A 5,337-nucleotide genomic window follows, 5' to 3' on the forward strand; every position below is an offset into this window, starting at 1 on the left:
CGACGGTGCAGAGTCCGGGTAATACTTATCCAGCTTGGCCTTGGTCTCGGATATCGTTTTCTTGCGAAGATAGTAGTGTTTGATCAAAACTCGAAACTCAGGCAGGCGTCATTTGAAGGATCAAGTTCGACGAAAATGGTTCACATTAGTGAATACTAATGCCATCTCTTAGAATTTTCAGGTTTTTAATAGACTGCCTAGTACATCTCCTCTCTGACTCACCATGCTCCTAGTGCTACATCATGGAGAAAAATAAATTACATTCAAGGAAATTCAACTCTCCTTACCCTATTCTTACTGACAAAAGACGATAACTCTATACTAACGGACCCCGTCGAAATGGCAAACGAAATTATAGATAGCTTCGCAAAAAACTCGAGTAACTTAAACTATAATCAAAAGTTCTTACAATTTAAAAATAGAAGTATTAACCAGGAAATCAAGTTTGAGCCGGAAGACATTTCGCCTATAAATTTCCCAATTGCAATTACTGAACTCGGATCTACACTTAGTCAATGTAAAAACACTAGTCCTGGACTAGATAAAATACAAAATGCTTTCCTAAAAAACCTTTGAAATAAATCTGAAGACTATCTCCTCAAGATCTTTAACTGCATATGGAAGAAAGGAGTTTTTCCTGAAAAGTGGAGGGAAGCCATAATCGTCCCCATTCCAAAACCAGGAAAAGACAGACGACAAGCTACCAGCTACAGGCCTATAGCTTTTACTTGCACTATGTGCAAATTAATGGAGAAGATAGTAAATAAAAGACTTCGGTGGTTCTTAAAAAAACGATTTCTTTGAAGAAAATAACCATCTCCGAGACAGTCGAAAAGATCAAATAGCCCTAACTAAATTGAGAATTGGTCACACCCACCTAACGCATTATAATTTAATTTCAAAACGTGATCCAAAAAAGTGTGAAAATTGTGAAGTGATTCTTACCACAAAACATGTGTTGGTAGACTGTCCAAAGCCTAAATCAAGGAAGACAATATCACCTACCGGACAATGTAAAAAGAATGTTTACGGATCCAATATCCTTTCAAAATGTACTAGGTTTCCTCAACGTTTCTTAACCATCTATAATTTGACAGAACTATGTTGTTCTTTTGATGAATGAATCTCATTAATTATACAGAACCTTCAATGTATACCCCTATATGATACTTGTTTGTAAGTGTGGTTGCTAATGACCTTGTAGTTGATGCGACCTTAAGCATATAATAAAAAAAAACAATTTATCCCTTGGTAGATTTCGGTAAAAACGGTTTTTTTCTGTTAAAAACTAGAAAAATAATAAAAAATTACACTTATGTTCATTTTATGTTTATTTATATATTTTTTTATAAGGCTGCCTTCTCTAGAAATCAAATTATATTTGATAATACTATGTTAATATAAATCAAATGGAAGTGATTATTGATCAATTTATCCCTTGATAGATTTCGGTAAAAAAAGGTATTTTCCTGCCAAAAACTCTTAAATTAATACAAAAATAGCACCTTTGTTTATTAAATGTTTATTGGTATACTTTTTTATTAAGCGAGTTTCTATAGAAATCAAATTATATTTTAAAATACACTCATCATATAAATAAAATGGAAGTGATTATCGACCAAATTATGCTTTGGATTATTTCAGTGGAAAAAGCTTTTTTCTACCAAAAAATTATAAAAATTAAAAAAATTGTACTTTTGTTTATTAAATATTTTTTGGTATAATTTTCTATAAGGCACACTTTGTGCGAAATCAAATTATATTTGAAACTGCACTTTGAAAATGAATAAAATAGAATTGATTATTGACCAATTCAACCCTTGGTAGATTTCGGTAAAAAAAGTTGTTTTTTCTGTTAAAGACTAGAAAAATATTTTGAAAAATTACACTTTTGTTTATTAAATGTTTCTCGGCATACTTTTTATAAGGCGGCCTTCTCTTAAAATCAAATTATATAACAAACTGCACTTTCAACATAAATAAATGGAAGTTTCCAATATATTTTGTTTTCGAGAGAAGTACGTTTTATGGGAAAGTATGCCAATAAGCATTTAATGAAAAAAGAGCAATTTTTGTATTATCTTGTAGTTTTTTTGGCAGAAAACAATATTTTTTAACCGAAATCTACCAAAAAATATATAAGAAATATATCAATAAACATTAAATAAGCATAAGTACAATTTTTCATTATTTTTTTAGTTTTTTGCACAGCAAAATAACTTTTTTAACCGAAATCTACCGAGGGATAAATTGGTCAATAATCACTTACATATGATTTAAATTTAAAGTGTAGTTTCAATTATAATTTAATTTCGAGATGAGCCAGCCTTATAAAGAAGACATCAATAAACATTAAATAATCACAGGTGCAATTTTTGTATTATTTTTCGAGTTTTATAGCAGGAAAAACTTTTTTTACCGAAATAGACCAAGGGATTAATTGGTCAATAATTACTTCCAGTTTATTCATGTTCAGAGTGTAGTTTCTGATTTAATTTAATTTTTAGAGTCTCGCCTTGTAGAAAAGTGTACGAATAAACTTTTAATGAACAAACGTGTAATGTTTGTATTATTTTCCAATTTTTTTGGCATGAAAAAACCTTTGTTTACCGAAATTTAACAAGGGGTAAATTCGTCCATAAACACATCTATTTTATTTATATTAAACCTTTAGTTTCGAATATAATTTGACTTCGAGAGTAGCCGTCCTTGTAAAAAGTATACCAATAAACATATAATAAACAATTCGACTCGCTATATCGACCTAAAAGGAGAGTATGTTGAAAAATAAAACCGACTTTGGCCAAAAAAACGTCTCCGTGATTCATTTTTCAGGGACTTATCAGACTGCCTAGTAACATAAATTACCTATAATATTACCATAAATTACCAAAAATGTCATAAGTTTCTGGAAGTTTCTAAAAATACTTAAAATGGAATTTTGGGAAATTTAAGGTAAGATACCATATTGACCTGTAAAATTACCATAAATACTAAAAATTTCCATAAATTTTAGAAAATTTATAAACACTTCGAGATATAATTTTAGGTATTTTACCTTAAGTTACCATAAATTTTTCGGTAATATTACCATAAATTACCAAAAATATCATAAATATACGGAAATTTATAGTAAGTTACCATAAGTCACCTTTAAAATTACTGTAAATCATGCTTCCTTTATTTGCAATCTAGTATGGGCTGAAATCATGACTGTAATTCGAGAAATGTCTGAAATCATCCATTTGTTATAAAAAATATCTTATGCGCCAATAATCACTTCCATTTTGTTTATATTCAAAGTCTAATTTCGAATATAATTTGATTCTGAGAGAAGCGCGACTTTTTAAAAAGTATAACAATACAAATTTTATAAACAAAACTACATTTTTTGTATTATTGTTCAAATTTTTTTTGGCAGATAAAAAACTTTTTTTTACCAAAGTCTACCAAGGGATATATTGGTCAATAATTACATACATTTTATTTACATTCAGATTGTAGTTTAGAATGTAATTTGATTTCTAGAGAAGCCCACCTTATAAAAAGGTATACGAATGAACATTTAACAAACACAAGTGCTATTTTTGTATTATTTTCCGAGTATTTTGGCAGAAACCCCCCTTTTTTACCGAAATCTACCAAGGGATAAATTGGTCAATATTCACATCCATTTTAGTTTTATTGAAAGTGTAGTTTGTAATATAATTTGATTTTGAGAGAAGTCCAAGGCATAAATTGGTCGATAATCACTTCCATTTTAATCATATTATAAGTGTATTTTAGAATATGTATAATTTTATTTATAGAGAAGCTCACTTAATAAAAAAGTATACCAATAAACATTTAATAAACAAAGGTGCTATTTTTGCATTTTTTCCGAGTTCTTTGACCGAAAAGAAACTTTTTTACTGAAATCTACCAAGGGGTCAATTTTTCAATACTCACTTCCATTTTATTTATATTATAAGTGTTGTTTCGAATATAATATGATTGCAATAAAAAAGTAAACGAATAAGCGTTTAATAAAAAAAGAGCAATTTTGTATTCTCTTGGAGGTTTTTGGTAGAAAAGAAACTTTCTTAAAACAAATCGACCAAGGGATAAATTCGACAATAGTTTATTCCATTTTATTGAAGTTCAGAGCATAGTTTTGAATGTAATTTGATTTCTAGAGAAGCCCGCCTTATAGAAAAGTATACAAATAAACATTTAATAAACAAAGGTGCATATTTTGTGGGTTTTCCAGTTTTTTAACCGAAAAAGCCCTTTCTTTACTGATATATACCAAAGGATGAAATGGTCAATAATCAGTTATATTTTATTCATATACAAACCCTGGCGAACCGTAGGAACCGAATGGAGCCTCTACAAAGTACCCGTAAAGACCCCATTGGGACCCCATTCGGTTCCTTTTTAAAAAACTGGAAAAGAAGCAAAATCAACTTTTAAATTGTTGAAATTCGGATTCTACGTTAAAATTCCCTATAGAAGCTCACGGAATAATCGCAATAGTTTTTTTGCAACGGTAAAAAGTTAAAAAATATATAAGAAGTATAACGCCCGTTGACTGCTACACATCAAACGCATCGCCTGTAAGTAGCATACAACAGGCGTTATACGTATTATATTTTTTTAAACACTTTACAGTTGCAAAAAAACTATTCCGATTATTCCGTGAGCTTTTATAGGGAATTTTAACGTAGAATCCGAATTTGCACAATTTAAAAGTTGATTTTGCTGTTTTCTCGAGTTTTTTAAAAAAAGAACCGAATGGGGACCCAATGGGGTCTTTACGGCTACTTTGTAGAGGCTCCATTTGGTTCCTTCAGTACGCCAGGGAAGTTCTAAGGGAAAAATTGATCATTAATTACTTCCATTTTATTTATATTTAAAGTGTAGTTTCGAAAATAATTTGATTTCAACAGAAGCCCGCCTGATAAGAAAGTATATCAATAAATATGTAAAAAACAAAAGTGCAACTTTTCAATTATTTTTCGAGTTATTTTGCGGAAAAAAACACTTTCTTACGGAAATCTACAACGGGATTAATTGCTTAATAATCACATCCATTTTATTGATATTAAAAGTGTAGTTTCGAATACAATTTCATTTCGAGAAAAACCCGTCTTACAAAAAGGTATACCAACAAACATTTAATAAAAAAAGTGCAATTTTTGTATTATCTTTCGAGTTTTTCGGAAGCAAAAAACCTTTATTTACTGAAATCGACCCAGGTATACGAGGGTAGTTCAATAAGTCCTTAGAATGAAGTATAAAAACAATTTTTTTTGGGTAAATTTTTTTTTATTTTTCAACATAATCTCCTTGGAGCTC

General features: G+C 29.6%; 1 protein-coding gene across 1 annotated transcript in view; it reads left to right on the forward strand.

The window, feature by feature from the left end:
- The window catches only part of LOC117178721, a 9,953-nt gene that overhangs the window by 1,129 nt on the left and 3,487 nt on the right, over positions 1-5,337 (forward strand). The gene's annotated exons all lie outside the window — the stretch shown is intronic.

The sequence above is a fragment of the Belonocnema kinseyi genome, chromosome 8 (genome assembly GCF_010883055.1).
Source record: "Belonocnema kinseyi isolate 2016_QV_RU_SX_M_011 chromosome 8, B_treatae_v1, whole genome shotgun sequence".
NCBI classification, from domain to species: Eukaryota; Metazoa; Arthropoda; class Insecta; order Hymenoptera; family Cynipidae; genus Belonocnema; species Belonocnema kinseyi.